This window comes from Anomaloglossus baeobatrachus, chromosome 1, assembly GCF_048569485.1.
Source record: "Anomaloglossus baeobatrachus isolate aAnoBae1 chromosome 1, aAnoBae1.hap1, whole genome shotgun sequence".
Lineage (NCBI taxonomy): Eukaryota > Metazoa > Chordata > Amphibia > Anura > Aromobatidae > Anomaloglossus > Anomaloglossus baeobatrachus.
The window spans coordinates 18,808,877-18,825,523 of record NC_134353.1 but is presented as its reverse complement, the minus strand read 5'-3'; the positions used below and the strand labels follow the sequence as shown (position 1 = coordinate 18,825,523).

At 53.6% G+C, this 16,647-nt stretch overlaps 1 pseudogene; it reads right to left on the bottom strand.

Moving 5' to 3' along the window:
* Nucleotides 1-1,864: 1,864 nt before the first annotated feature.
* On the bottom strand, nucleotides 1,865-3,188 carry LOC142303120 (RNA-binding protein FXR1 pseudogene; annotated as a pseudogene).
* Between the last annotated feature and the right edge of the window lie 13,459 nt (nucleotides 3,189-16,647).

The window sequence follows — 16,647 nt, the reverse complement described above, 5'->3', positions numbered from 1 at the left end:
TCTCCCCCGTTAACAGCTACCACACTCTGCAGGGTCTGGCTAGCATCGGTGTACGTCTGCTCCCTTCCACACTTCTGAACACTCTGCCCTAGACTGGCTTGCTCCTCCTCCTCTTCCTGTCTGCCACTGCATCTAGCTTCCTGGCCCTCCACTACACCCCGTGCAGGGAATTGAAAGTTAACCTCTTCAGGGCTACCCAAGGTGCCCTTCTAATGGTGTGGGAGACCTGGTTGCTATGTGTTTGTATGTGCACACCTCATCCTGGCCTTTGGAGATTACCTGGAAGCACTGCCCCATGCATGGGTGCAATACTCTGTGGTGCCTGACCAGGTCAGGGGCGCCACAGTAAGTGCTCAGCATAGAGCACAGAATAAATGGTATTGATCCAAAATGTTCTGCACCAAAATCGCCACCAAATAGCATTTAACTCAACCCACAAAAACACAAGTTCCCACTCGGGTCCATTATCGATTAATGGAAATATAGGGTTTATATGCTCAAAAAAGTGGTCTGTATAAAAAAAAATCTAATAGCTATTGCACATACCCATAAATGCAAAATTATATAAGTGGCAAAGATAGTGGTTAGGCTGGAAACAAAAAACATTGCACAATCCCATTAGATGGTAGAAAGAGAGAGAGCCTAATAGATATTGCACTCGCCTATCAATGCAACAAATAGTGACAGCTCAAAGAAAAACAAGATTGTTCTGTGTATCTCAGACAGCCAAAGGGGGCAAGATGTCAGGCTGGAGATACTGTATTAAGAGCAAATGATCAGAGGGAAAACACCCTGACGTGCGTTTCGCCGGGGCTTCTATATGAGGGTCAGTGAGTGTGGGGGTGTGTGCAATGGGATTTTATAGCACTCACCTCAGCGGCAATGTCCACACCAAGACTGGAAGCTCATGCTGCGGTGTCAAACGTCACTCCCCCCCTCTCAAAGGGTGAGAGAAGCAAGGGACAGAACACATTGGCATGATGACCGGGACGGCGGTTGCGAGACAGAGCGCACACCGCAGGAAGTGCAGCATGATTCGTCGTGTCCTTCAGCTCAACGGAGAGGAGTGAAGCAAGGAAATACGCATCAACATGCCAAACAAACCCATGGATCTAAAAGAACACAAGAGGAACATTATATGATATATATATATATATATATATATTTTATATTGTAAGCGATTGCCTACTCATGTGATGGGGGACACTCACTTGGCTGCATTTCCGAGGTAACACAGTCTTAAAAATCCAAACAGTTTGTTAAAAACAAAAAAACACCATAAACTGCTTCTCCTAACAATATCACAAGTACAGACGGATTTCAAGTCCGTTAAACTTACGGTACTCCCGCTCAGTTCAAATACTCTTGATCTGAATGGAGCTCTCTCAGCATCCACTCACTCACGTGTGAAGCCAACCCACTGCTCCTTCAGATGGGTTCCTTCCAGAGGTTTCAGACCTCTCTGAGGTAAACAGCCTCTCTTCCCTCTGAAGCTGCTCCTCATGCAGTGCTTCTCATACACTGCTCCACACACTCTCACTTTATGTGCCAAACAAGCTAATTAAGACCTGTGTCAGACACACCCATAGGCAGGGGTATGTGGATGGCCATTCCCACCCATCTCTTAGTTATCCGTAATCCTGGCCTATTTAAAACTATAGTAAATGTCTGTGGCACTACAACTACCAGAAAGAACTCCCAGGATCACACCACTTCTGTGGTACATACATGTCATCCACAACATAACCGGTTGCCTTGTGACATACCCCCCCTTCCTCTGCCTAAAGCAGTTGGGCTTGGCACCTGTATACACTTACAGACGAGAGACTCTTCTCTGCCTGCCTTGGGCTCCGACCCTTGTAACCTAGTCTTTAACCGTCACCAAACCCTGTTCAGTCAACCTGCGTCTTAGAGACACCTCACTGTCAGACCGCCTCCAATGGTTAGTGTGGTAGTGAGACCTACTGTTAGTAGAAACAACCGTCCGGTCCGACCCTGAGCTATCAAGGCCACTAGAGCGGCTACTGTTGTGGTACCTCAGCACTGAGCTAACAGAAGACCTGCCAAAACTAGACCCTGTGCCACTCTCCATTTGCAGATCTATCATGGCATCTTCTGTCCATGCATTTTCGGTCACCTCTCCGTTGGCACCTTTTCCTATCACCATCTTTGCCTCCATCTTTTCTTTCGGATGTCATCTTGGAGGGTGTGGACCCAGCAGAGTCTGTGTTATAACCCAAAGGATAGGTGGGTCTTCTATGACCTTGGCTCCGTTCACTAAAGGACCGGCTTCCACTGCCATTTGAGGCAACACATACATCAGCTGGACAACAATGCTTCTCTGGGCCCCGGCCTGAAAGTGGTCGCCACCTCCTGCCAACTTGACAAAGTTGTTCTGCAATCTTCTGTCTTTCCAGATTTAATTGTCTCAGTTCTTCTAGGTATCCCAGGCGATATTCTAGGAGAACTTGCATATTATCAACACAGTCCTTTATTCCTACAATGATAAATGGAACCATACCGACATCACAGGGTAGTCTGTCTTCATAATACACATCATCTCTCACCTTTGTGGCACCAGATGTATCAACCATCTCCTGCATGGCTCTTCCATTTGTTCCAATCAACTTCATGACAAGTTTTCTGGGTACTTGAATGAGGTGTTACAAGAACTCCAACAAATTCCGAGCTGTTTTCACCGCTTCTGCAGTCTCTCCGTAAATTCAAAATGTTCCACTGTCTTCTTCCAGTTCAACAGCTGTAACATCTGGAATCTTCCTTGCTCGCTGAATGTTACTTCTCAGTGCTCGTATTGCAAGCTCAATTAACTGTTTCTTCACAGACACCACTTCTTGAAACGCTGCGGTCAGCTGCTTCGTACGCTCCAAGCATCTGGTGTCTTCTTCCTTCTTTGCAGTGTTGAGCCACTTCGTGCGAAGACGCCGTAGGTGGATGTCACTCAGGATAGCCACTCGCTTCTTTGTGACATCACTTACAGAACACACCACCAACCGATTAGTCTCTGGGGAAAAGTACACTTTACAGGCTCCTATGGCCTTCTTGAATTTTTCATGCACCGTCTCACTGGCACAGGCTTCTCTCAAATCTTCAGGCACATCCACCATGCACTTAAAAACTGGACGGGTTCCTTTACCGTCAAGGCTGTCAGACCGTTCTTTTGCATCCATCTTTTTCCCTTACCAAAGGCTCCACCTCTTGAGTTACACACTCCTCAGGTTCAGCCCCAGCTTCAGAGCCTTTGGGTTTCTTACTCTTAGCTGAGTCAATCTTCACGTCTTCCATCTTGGTCTTACCAGCCAGGTCAGTCAAGCTCTCAGCTCCAGAGGGGACCTCTGGTCCAGACTGCACCTCTGCAGAGGCCCTTATCACTTCTGCAGCACCAGCTGTCTCTTGGGTCTTCACTGCATTACCTTCTCCTCTTGAGTCTCTTTAGTGTCACCTTCAGCCTTTTCTTTTCCTGCCAGGGTGTCACAACCTTCAGCACTAGGTAGTTCACCAGTCTGCTTACCATGACCGTTGTGGATTTTTCCTCCACCAACACTCTCCAGGAGTTCATTTCCTATAGCACTCTCACTTGACAGACCATCAGCTTCTTGCTTGGAAATCATAGGGGACACCACTACTACTTCTTGAGTTGGCTCCTTTTCTTTGATTTCACCTTGCTGATCTCTGTCATCACAGTGTGTCAGTTCAGTCTCTGATTCCTCTTTCTTTTTCAGGACCTCACTGTCTGACTCTACACTAGCGGTTGTCACTAGCAACGAGCCTTCCTCAACAAGGAACTCAACCTTCTCTGCCCCCTCAGACTGTATACCTTGCGCTACCTCTTGGCGCTTATTACGTCTTCTGCGTCGGGAGGAGGTCTTACCCTTCTCACTCATCTGTACCTGACTGTACTTGTTTGTCGGTTTATTAGAGTCAATGTCTTTACCGGAGTCATCGTCACTCTCCCTGGTGTCCTTGACTAACATGTCCCCACTTAACCAGGTGTTGGCCCCCCTGTCTGGAGCTCTCCCGTTTTTAATGTTGGGCATGTCCCCCATTTTCTTTGGTCACCCCTAACTTAGGACTGTCGCCTCTAGGAGGCACTCTCTCCTCCTTCTTACACAGAAACATACAACAAGGAACCCCTTCAGCCTCCAGCTGTGGTGGGGCTTCCTTAGTACCACTCCGATTTTTAAATGAGCTCCCGGACACTTTCCCCAGCTCCCACAAGTTCCAAAATACACCACAGTCTCGGCCAATTATAACGGGATACGACAAGTCAGGGACTATAGCCACATCACAAAGCTCAAAACCTTTGACAGTTTCAATGACCACTCTGGCCATTGGATATTCTTTACCATTCCCATCACTGACACTGACTTTAATCAGTTTTCTTGGAATTGAGTCTACATCGAGCGTGGCCCTTACCAGGGTCACCAAGCTCGCAGGGTCTAACAGCACAGTCATATGTTCTTCATTTACTTCAATGGAACATTCCCGTGCTTCCTCTCTGGAGCCAAAGTCCACACCGCATGCCACTACTCCTTTGGACTTAGGAAGCTCCACCCCATTTTTGGTGACCACCGCTTTCTGGGACTCCATCCTTGTTTGGGCAACCACCCCTTTTTGGAACTCGACCCCCTTTTGGGCAACCCAGTCTAGAGGGGGTACATTCCATGGTCTTCCCAGGGGATTCTCATGTCCCAGTTCACACAGTACCTTAGTGCGCCAGGTGTCCTCCTGGGCACCCCGTGTTTGCACTTGGTCCAATACTGCACGGTTATACAGTTCACACAGCTCCTGCTGTTGCAGCTCCCGCTGCAATGCAACCTGCATCAGGTACCTCAATATCTCCCTCCTTACTGCCGAATCTGCTGCTTCACTCATGGCCACCACTCCGGACTCTTTGTGGACCCGCCGATCCACCGCAACACCTCCTTGCAGCTTGTAGACAGAAGTAGAGAAAAAAAAACTGTGTACCCGGTTGATCCACAGTAACAGTGTGGCGCCCTGGACAAGCCAGGTCGTCACAGGTAACACACACACACACCCCCACCACCCTAGGCAGTTACATTCGCCAAACACAAAATCCTTGTTGCCTTCCTCCAGGGTCTGATGTCCACACCAGGTGGGGCGGAGCCAGGCGGTTGGCCCCACCCAACGAGGAGTTCACAGGCCTGGAGGCGGGAAAAAGCAGTTGAGTTCAGGAGGTTGACGTGAGAGGAGTGAAGTGGAGAGTGTCTGGGTTTGTGGCCCAGGCACTGACAGCAAGGTTGGCAGACGGTGGTGACCGTCTGCAGGAGTGGTGGATCAACGCAGAGCCGTGGGACGGGGTCGGGCGGTGGCCTGCCGATACCGACCGGGGAGCGAAGTGAAGCTAGCACACACAGGCAGGGCCATCGGACCCCGACTAGGCTTGGAGTCGCCGTCAACGGTCAAATCCGAGTGTGACAGGAACCCCAGGGGTTTCCTAACAACCAAAGACCCGTTAGAAGGCAACCGTCCGCACCGTGAGGGTATACAGCCACCGCCGCAGGCTAGAGACCCGGGGCCGGCACCTGCGGGCAAAACGGTCTCCTCCGGCATCCATACACCGGGGAGCGGACTACCGTTGGGAACCCATCGTAGTCAAGACAGTACACAAAGGTGCAGGGAAAGACAGCCGCCATCACCTGTCTGGGGAGGGACACAGCAGCCGGCTGCAGGACCCGTCCATCCAGCCGTTTGGTTTATCGGAAACTTTGTACATCTCTTGCTGAGTGAGTACACCCGTGCCATCCGGCACCGCGCAGCGCTGTCCCTGCAACCCTGCACCTCACCTGCCCTGCCTCCCCGTCTCACCACCGGGCCCCGGGACCACCAACCCCTACCCACGGAGGGGGAAAACAACATCCCAGCTGATCCCTACCATTGCTCCCGGGATCCCCGTCACCAGCAGCGGTGGTGCCCATCTTCACCACAACCCGTGGGTAGCGTCACGGACTAAATCCCCAAACAATCAATCCCCTTTTCACTCACGGGCGAGGAGCACCGCTCGTCCCCAGATCTGGCCCACCGCTCGAGCCACCGAGCAGCAGCAGCGCCGGACCCGAGCGTTAGCGAGCGCAGCGCCCCGCCGCCCGCGACAACTTGGCATCACGAACAGGATTGGACCGATCTACTTACCAGTAGAAGTGCGGATTGTAGTCTCCGCCGGCGGCGTCCGTCCGAAAAATTGAGAGCGCCGCCATCTTTGGCGTGAAAATCTCCCGCTCGAGCCTCTTCCCCAAGCAGGGAAGGGGCGAATGCAAAGCCCCGCCCCCAACAAGCGTAAGTGCTAAAGAGAACCAAGGGGGGACGGGAAAAAGATGTCTGCACCCGACAGAGACGCTGGAGGGCCGGCGGTCGCAGCCGCGGCGGCATGTAACTAGCGCTGTAGCGTGCAGGGATGCCAGGACTCTGCTGAAACACGTTCCTGGATCCAGCCGCAAGATGTGCCAGGAGCTCCAGGCCCAAGTCCACTTCATGCTGGCAAAGTGAACGTCTGAGATGAAGGGCCTGGCTGCAACCGTTTGGGCATCCGAAGTGGAGGTGGGCTCAGAGGAGCAGGTAAGCGACCCACGCCCCTATGTCCCCGAGGGATCGGTCGATACGGCTGAGGGGCCCGGCCTGCTGCCGTCCACCACGCTACCTCCGTCAGTGCCCATGCCCGCGGCCAACGCCCTGACCGACCCGTTACCCCTGCCACCGGTAGCGGAGCCCGCAGTGTCTGTGGGAGAGGGCCCAGACCTGGGCCCCCGGGCCTTACCTTTATCACCGCCCTGGCACCCATCCCGGCTTCCATCCCGGCTGCGACGGAGATGACGATGGCCCCGGCAGTCTGCCCGGCCGCAGCGGAGGCGATCCTCGATCAGAGGCCAGCACTGCAAGTCCCGTCGACCGCTTCCAGACCCCGGGCCTCGTCTGAGGCATGGCGGGGATGCAGCTGCCAGGAGGCAGAGCAGGCCACGTCACAGCGGGGTCCCTCATTACCGAAGGAACCGGTCGTAGCCGGAACGGAGGGACTCTGTCTGGACCCATCCCCCACACCTCCTGAACCGGAGCAAGCAGAAGGTGCTCCACACTGGAAGCGGCAGCAATGGCAGCTGTGCCGCGGGATTGCTGTTTAAAGATGAGGAAAAGAAAAGTTGTTGTCCCCGTTGGGACTCTCAGCACTGCGAGTGAATGAAAATTAATCAATCCGAAAAATCACCAGATTACCGTCCGAAAGAAGAACCATTCCCGTTGGGACTGGAGTTGTCCCTGTTCAGTTAACCCCCACCATACCCACATGAGAAACTCCTTATGAACATGGCCGAGAACTTGCAGGCCACCCACGAACTTGTGGGCTTGTAAATAGTGTTGTGGGATGGAAACCGTTGCCGCCTACGGAGAGGCTGATTTGGAGGATGGGCCTGGAGGAAAGTGATGGCCCAGGCCTGCAACTATCGTAACTGGTGGCAATCCTCCGGGGGTCAGGGGTCCCCCCTGATGTGGGGTCCCCTGAGGTGACAGTCGGATGCGAGTTACCGTACCCGTTCCCGCTCGGGCAGCCTGAACCTGGACTGGGGTCAAGGGGTGCTGCCCACTTCTTAGGGGCAGCATCATGGCTAGGTTGCGTGGGTGGGAGAGCGGAAGACATCCGTCCGTCATTATTAAAAATGTTTATATGTGTAATGTTAAAGTGACCAGAAAAGAATGCTTATGTTGATATGTTTTATATGTTTACATGTTATTTATATTTTACAGTTTTCGAAAAAAAATAAAACCGGTGATGGACGGGCAGCCCGCGGACGGTCTGCATTTCAACAAGGGGGAATGTGGCGCCCTGGACTAGCCAGGTCGTCACAGGTAACACACACACCCCCACCACCCTAGGCAGTTACATTCGCTAAACACAAAATCCTTGTTGCCTTCCTCCAGGGTCTGATGTCCACACCAGGTGGGGTGGAGCCAGGCGGTTGGCCCCACCCACCGAGGAGATCACAGGCCTGGAGGCGGGAAAAAGCAGTTGAGTTCAGGAGGTTGAAGTGAGAGGAGTGAAGTGGAGAGTGTCTGGGTTTGTGGCCCAGGCACTGACAGCAAGGTTGGCAGACGGTGGTGGCCGTCTGCAGGAGTGGTGGATCAACGCGGAGCTGTGGGACGGGGTCGGGCGGTGGCCTGCCGATACCGACCGGGGAGCGAAGTGAAGCTAGCACACACAGGCAGGGCCATCGGACCCCGACTAGGCTTGGAGTCGCCGTCAACGGTCAAATCCGAGTGTGACAGGAACCCCAGGGGTTTCCTAACAACCAAAGACCCGTTAGAAGGCAACCGTCCGCACCATGAGGGTATACAGCCACCGCCACAGGCTAGAGACCCGGGGGCCGGCGCCTGCGGGCAAAACGGGCTCCTCCGGCATCCATACACCGGGGAGCGGACTACCGTTGGGAACCTATCGTAGTCAAGATAGTACGCAAAGGTGCAGGGAAAGACAGCCGCCATCACCTGTCCGGGGAGGGACACAGCAGCCGGCTGCGGGACCCGTCCATCCAGCCGTTTGGTTTACCGGAAACTTTGTACATCTCTTGCTGAGTGAGTACACCCGTGCCATCCGGCACCGCGCCGCGCTGTCCCTGCAACCCTGCACCTCACCTGCCCTGCCTCCCCGTCTCACCACCGGGCCCCGGGACCACCAACCCCTACCCACGGAGGGGGAAAACAACATTCCAGCTGCTCCCTACCATCGCTCCCGGGATCCCCGTCACCAGCAGCGGTGGTGCCAATCTTCACCACAACCCGTGGGTGGCGTCACGGACTAAATCCCCAAACAATCAATCCCCTTTTCACTCACGGGCGAGGAGCGCCGCTCGAGTCCCCGGATCCGGCCCACCGTTCGAGCCACCGAGCAGCAGCAGCGCCGGACGTGAGCGTAGCGGCCCGCCGCCCGCGACAACAGCTCCTCTGCAGTGTGCAGCAAACTTCGTGTACCTGGCTGATCCACCACAATCCATAGCTGTGAGCCTCCTACGTGTGCTCCTGGACCGCTGCCCGCTATCTAGCACCAATTGTAAGCGATTTCCTGCTCATGTGATGGGGGACACTCACTTGGCTGCGTTTCCGAGGTAACACATGAACACAGTCTTAAAAATCCAAATGGTTTATTTAAAAAAACACCATAAACCACTTCTCCAAACAAAATCACAAATACAGACGGATTTCAAGTCCATTAAACTCACGGTACTCCCGCTGAGTTCAGATACCCTTGATCTGAGTGGAGCTCTCTCAGCATCCGCTCACTCACTTGTGAAGCCAACCCTCTGTTCCTTCAGATGGGTTCCTTCCAGAGGTTTCAGACCTCTCTGAGGCCCCCTTCACACGTCCGTGAAAAACACGCACGTGTCTTACATGCCGTTTTTCCGGTCCGTGTTCTGTTTTTTCTGGTACGTGTGACATCAGTGTGATTGTGTATGCTAGCCGTTTGTGGGTGTGGAATGTCGTGTGTGCGTGAGATACGTAAGTGTAATGTCTGTGTGTTTTCCGTGTAAAATGTTCCGTGTGTGATGCACAATGATGTTGCTATATGCCCACTAACAGCAGACAGACAGCGTCTCGCGATGAGAATGAACTCGGGTGAACTTCACCCAACTTCATCCCGCGGCTCTGTCTGTGCCGCGTACTGATTAGCGGTCACCCGTGGAGGACTCACCGGTAACCGCTAATCCCCTGAGTGACTGAAATGAGCAGCGCGATTAGCGCTGCTGTCACTCAGGTTACCCGCGGCTAGCTGGATCCTCCACCCGAGACCGCAACTCAACTGTGACTTCATCACTGTCACTCGGGTGACTTTCTGTCACAGGTGGAGGATCCAGCGGTGGTGGCGAGTAACCTGAGTGATGTCATCGCTGATCGCGCTACTCACCTCAGTTGCTGCGTGGAGCGGCGGTGTTCTACTGCAGCTCCTGTCACCTTCATGTAGCAGAGCTGAGAGCATCGCAGGACCTTAGTGGATTACGCCGGAGCTGGAGGGGTTTTCGGGGCTTAATAAAGTTGTGAACGAGGGTGGTTTTTTTTGTTTATTATTTCAAATAAAGGATTTTTGGATGTTTGTGTTTATTTTCTTTAACTTACATGTTAATCATGGAAGGTATCTCGGGGAGACGCCTGTCATGATTAATCTTGGACTTAAGCGGGCTTTACACGCTGCGACATCGCTAATGCGGAGTCGTTGGGGTCACGGAATTTGTGACGCACATCCGGCCGCATTAGCGATGCCGTTGCGTGTGACACCGATAAGCGATTTTGCATCGTTGCAAAAACGTGCAAAATCGCTAATCGGCGACACGGGGGTCCATTCTCAAAAATCGTTACTGCAGCAGTAACGAAGTTGTTCCTCGTTCCTGCGGCAGCACACATCGCTGCGTGTGACGCCGCAGGAACGAGGAAGCTCCCCTTACCTGCCTCCCGGCTGCTATGCGGAAGGAAGGAGGTGGGCGGGATGTTATGTCCCGCTCATCTCCGCCCCTCCGCTGCTATTGGGCGGCGGTTCAGTGACGTTTCAGTGACGTTGCTGTGACGCCGCACGGACCGCCCCCTTAGAAAGGAGGCGGTTCGCCGGTCACAGCGACGTCGCCGGACAGGTAAGTATGTGTGACGGCTGTTGTGCGACACGGGCAGCGATTTGCCCGTGTCGCGCAACAGATGGGGGCGGGTACCCACACTAGCGATATCGGGACCGATATCGCAGTGTGTAAAGTAGCCTTTAGTGGCAGCTATGGGCTGCTTCCATTAACTCCTTATTACCTCGCTTGCCAATGCTCCAGGGCAAATCGGGATGAGCCGGGTACAGTCCCGGGACTGTCGCATCTAATGGATGCGGCAATTCCAGGCGGCTGCTGGCTGATATTGTTAGGCTGGGGGGCTCCCCATAACGTGGAGCTCCCCACACTGAGAATACCAGTCTTCAGCCATTTGGCTTTACCCTGGCTGATATCAAAATTGGGGGGGACCGCACGCCGTTTTTTTTTAATTATTTATTTATTTTTTTTACTGCTTGACATTGACACACCCACCGGCGGCTGTGATTGGTTGCAGTGAGACAGCTGTCACTCAGCATGGGGGCGTGTCTCACTGCAACCAATCATAGGCGCCGGTGAGCGGTGAAAGCAGTGAATACGAGATTGAATAATGGGCGGCCGGCTTTTTCAAAATAGTAAAAGCCGCCGGAGTTTTTTTAACAGCTGTGCAGCGCCGCGCCGGTAATCGGGGATCGGTAAGTATGAGAGAGGGGGAGACTGACCAACGGACTGAAAGAGGGACAGACCGAGAGAGACACCGACCGACAGACAGAGAGAGACCGACCGACAGACTGAGGGAGATTGACTGACATACACAGAAAAAAAAGAATGACCGACATCGCTTCACAAAAGCACAAAACATACACGGACCATAGGGAGATGCATCCGTGTCACGTACGTGTGCTCACGGATCCATAGACTTTCATTAGGTGCGTGTGTGTGTGCTCCGTGAGGAAAACAGATATGCATCCGTGTGTTACGGACAAACGTATCACGCACACGGACCATTTGGAAAGACGCACGTGTAACTCCATACATTGAATAACATTAGAGTACGTGTGTCCATGTCTCCGGTACCTACGGAAACGGACCAAACACGTACCGGAGACACGGACATGTGAAGGGGGCCTGAGGTAAACAGCCTCACTTCCCTCAGAAGCTGTTCCTCATGCAGTGCTCATACACTGCTCCACACACTCTAACTCCATGTGCCAAACAAGCTAATTAAGACCTGTGTCAGACATACCCACAGGCAGGGGTATGTGGATGGCCAGTCCCACCCATCTCTTAGCCATCCATAATCCTAGCCCATTTAAAACTATGGAAAATGTCTGTGGCACTACAAGTACCAGAAAGAACTCCCAGGATCACACCACTTCCATGGTACATACCTGTCATCCTCCACCTGTGACCGCAACTCACCTGTGACTTCATCACTGTCACTCGGGCGACTTGCTGTCACAGGTGGAGGATCCAGCGGTGGCCGCGGTTAACCTCAGTGACAGCTCAGCTGATCGCGCGGCTTTCTTCATTTGCTGCGTGGAGCTGACAGGAGCGGCGGTGTTCTTCTGCTGCTCCTGTCACCTTCATATAGCAGAGCTGAAAGCGACACGGGACCTCCGTGGATTACGTAGGACATGGAGAGCTTTTTCGGGCTTAATAAATTGGTAAACGAGTTAATTTGTTAGTGTTTTTTATTTCTAATAAAAGATTTTTCTGGTGTGTGTGTTTATTTACTGTAATTTACAGATTAATCATGGAAGGTATCTCGGGGAGACGCCTGACATGATTAATCTAGGATTTAGTGGCAGCTATGGGCTGCCATTAACTCCTTATTACCCCGATTGCCAACGCACCAGGGCAAATCGGGAAGAGCCGGGTACAGTCCCAGAACTGTCGCAGCAAATGGATACGGCAATTCTGGGCGGCTGCTGGCTGATATTGTTAGGCTGGGGGGCTCCCCATAACGTGGGCTCCCCATCCTAAGAATACCAGCCTGCAGCCGTATGGCTTTATCTGGCTGGTATTAAAATTGGGGGGGACCGCACATCGTTTTTTTTAATTATTTATTTATTTCTCTGCTCCATAGTGACACGCTCACTGGCGGCTGTGATTGGTTGCAGTTAGACAGCTGTCACTCAGCGTGTGGGCGTGTCTCATTGCAACCAATCATATTTGCCGGTGGGCGGGGAAAGCAGATTGTTTAATGAGCGGCCGGCTTTTTCAAAATAGTAAAAGCCGCCGGAGCTTTTATAACACCAGTGCAGCGCCGTGCCGGAGATCGGGGAACGGTAAGTATAAGAGAGGGGGAAGACTGACCGACAGACTGTGAGAGAGGGACAGACAAGACAGAGAGACCGACCGACAGACATAGAGAGAGACCGACCGACCGACAGACTGAGGGAGAGAACGACACAGAAAAAAAAAAAAGACCGACATCACATGAAAAAAGCACAAAACGTATACGGAGCATACAGAGATGCGTCCGTGTCACTTAGCCGTGCGCACAGACCCGTTGACTTTCATAGGGTCCGTGGTGCGTGTTCCGTGATGAAAACGGACATGCTTCCGTGCAGGGGCGGACTGGGGTGTCTGGGGCCCACCAGGGGAATTGACTCCAGGGGCCCACCCTACAGCTAAATATAAACACCCATTAGCGTTATCCCCGTTATTGTGTCGCTTTGACTGTATGCACTGGCGGCTCCTGCACATCTATATTGTGCACCATAACTGGGATGTACAATTATAGTTGTTTGCAGTAATGGGGTCTTTGCTGAAAACAAGTTATCACCGATCCACAGGGTGGGTTGGTGATAACTTATTGATCAGTGGAACCAGACCAGTGGAAACCGCACCGATAGGAAGATTGGGGAACTTTTTGCAGCGGCAGGTGGAGTGTGTGACCGCAGATCCATTCATTCTCTGTGGGGTGGGGTGTGTGACCGCAGCTCCATTCATCCTCTGTGGGGTGGGGTGTGTGACCACAGCTCCATTCTTCCTCTGTGGGGTGGGGTGTGTGACCACAGCTCCATTCATCCTTTGTGGGGTGACATGTGTGACCGCAGCTCCATTCATCCTCTATGGAGCAGCCAGATAATAACAAGCACAGCGCTCGCAGCCACTGAGGGAATGAATGGATCATGAATGGATCAGGGGTCGAGTCGGACATGTGTGTCGCCCTGGGCAAGCCAGGGGACACAGGTCACACACCACCACACCCTACATCCCAGTTAGGAACACCAAAGCTAAACAAAAATCCTTGTTGCCTTCCTCCAGAGGCTGATGATTCACACCAGGGGGTGGGCCAGGTGGTTGGCTCCGCCCACCGAGGAGATCACAGCTCTGGAGGCGGGAAAAACCTGCAGTTGAGCCCAGGCAGGGCAAGAGTTGAAGTCTAGCTGAGGGCTAGAGAGGAGTAAACAGCTAAGTGAAAGTGAAGGAAGAAAGGTAGTAAAGGAGGAAAGCAAGAGTGGTGACAGAACAGAAGGAGTGTGCAAAAGCCTGAAGTAGTCCAGCTGAGTGCAGGACAGGTCAGCAAGGTCAGCAACGGCGGTGACTGTCTGGAGGGGGACCGTTTGGAAATTCCTGGAAGGACCCCGGAGGCTGTGTGCCCGGCGGTCTGGAGCAGTGTTCCGAAGGACAGTCAGCACCAGGGCAGGGGCCTCTCGGACCCCGGCAAGGCTTGGAGTCGCCAGAATTTGCCAAATCCGTCAGTGAAGGGGACGTAGATCCCCCAACAACCAAGTCCCGATTGAAGGCAACAGCCCAGCCAGTGTAAGAGAGACGCCGCCACCGCCAAGGCACCAGTTTCTCAGGGCCAGCGCCTGCGGGCAAAGAGTAGAGCTCCTCCGGTCCAGCTTGAAGCCGGGGAGCGGGTTACCGGTGGGGACCCATCGCAACCAACAAGTACACAAAGCTGCTAGGAAGAGGGACATCACCGTCACCTACTGGGAGAGCAAGTGCAGCCGTCCGTGGGACCGTCTTACCAGCCGTTTGGTTTACCGTAAAAACTGTGTCAACGTCTCAGGCTGAGTGAGTACCACAGTGCCGCAAGGCACAGCGCTGCCCCCGCGTCCCTGCGCCCACCAGGCCCTGCACCTCCCAAGCCATCACCGGGTCCCGGCATCACCAACCCCTACCCACGGAGGGGCAACACAACACCTGGCTGCTCCGCATCACCATCCCCGGGATCCCCATATTGAGCAGCGGTGGTGAAATCACCACAACCGTGGGTGGCGTCACGGACAATAAACAATCCCCACACCCAACCAACCCCTTTCACTCACGGGCGAGGAGTGCCGCTCGAGAAACCCCCGGGATCCGGCCCACCGCTCGAGCCACCACTGAGCAGCAGCCGCCGGACCCGAGCAGAAGGGGTGAGCGTAGTGTGCTGACACCCTCCTCCCCGCCCGCGACACATGAGCTCCAGTGTAATGGGGGATAAAAGTTGCACGATCGGTTCAGGTCCCAGCAATCGGTCCCCACTGATGAATAAGTTATCACTTATCCTTGAGCCACGTTCACACTTTCAGTATTTGGTCAGTATCTTACATCAGTATTTGTAGCCAAATCCAGGAGTGGGTGATAAATACAGAAGTGGTGCTCGTGCTTCTATTAAACTTTCTCTGATTTTACCGCTCCTGGTTTTGGCTTCAAATACTGAGGTAAAAAACTACTGAATACTCAACATGTGTGTCGCGGGCGGAGGAGGGGACGCTGCGCTCACCACGCTCGGGTGAAATGGTTTTGGGGATTTATTGTCCATAACGCCACCCACGGTTGTGGTGAGGTTGTGACACCACCGCTGCTCTGGACGGGGATCCTGGGAGCGATAACAGGGAGCAGCTTGGGTGTTGTTCTTCCCCTCCGTGGGTAGGGGGGGGTTGGTTGTCCCGGGGCCTGGTGAGGGAGGAATGGCAGGCGGGTTACGGGACCTGGTGAGGTGCAGGGTCGCGGGGGCAGCGCGGTGCCGCACGGCACGGTGGTACTCACTCAGCCAATGATGAATGCAAAGTCTCCGGTAAAACAAACGGCTGGATGGACGGGTCCCACAGACGGCTGCGGTGGTTCTTCTCCCGGTAGGTTGGTGGTGACTGCCTTTCCCTGCACCTGTGTTATGTTCTCGGTTCTGGTGGCTTCCCACCGGTAACCCGCTCCCCAGCTTGGATGGATGCTGAGGGAGCCCCTTTTGCCCGTAGGCTCTGGCCCTGGGAACTGTAGCCTTGGCGGTGACTGTATTTCCCTTCACGGTTTGAGCGGTTGCCTTCAATCAGGTCTTGACTGCTTGGAAACCCCGGAGGTTCCCTTCGCTAACGGATTTGACCGGTTTTACGGCAACTCCAAGCCTGGTCGGGGTCCGTAGGCCCTGCCAAATGGTGCTGCCTTCTCTTCGCTCCCCGATCCGGTACCAGCGGGCCACCGCCCGTCCCCGGTCCTTACGGTTCACGTCAATCAGCCCCTCCTGCAGACGGTCACCACCGTCTGCCTACCTTGCTGTATATGCCCGGGCCACGCACCCGGACATGGTCAGTCTGCTCCGCTACCACTTCACTTCTCCACTCCTCAAACTCTCTACTTCAACTCTCCACTTCAACTCCTCCTTTTCCCGCCTCCAGGACTGTGAACTCCTCGGTGGGCAGGGCCAACCACCTGGCCCCACCCCCTGGTGTGGACATCAGCCCCTAGAGGGAGGCAACAAGGATTTTTGTCTGGCCTTGATGTGCCTAGTCGGGGTGTGGGGTGTGTTGTTGCAGTACCTGTGACGTCCTGGCTTGTCCAGGGCGCCACATGTGTACGTGGCGTTAGTAAAGGAGATTACTTGTTTTCACTGGAGAACCTCTGTAAGTGCATATTTACTGCAGTGTAATAGTCACAGGACAGGGAGGGGTTAAATGTTTAAGTATTTAATTTCTACTGGAAATAATCTCACCAAATACAGCCACATACAAGGGAGAAATACCACCACACCGTCACCAGACCACAAAGTGACCGAATAATACCACATACAAGGGAGAAATACCGCGACACTATGACCAGATAACATACTACCAACACGTAGTGATCAAAA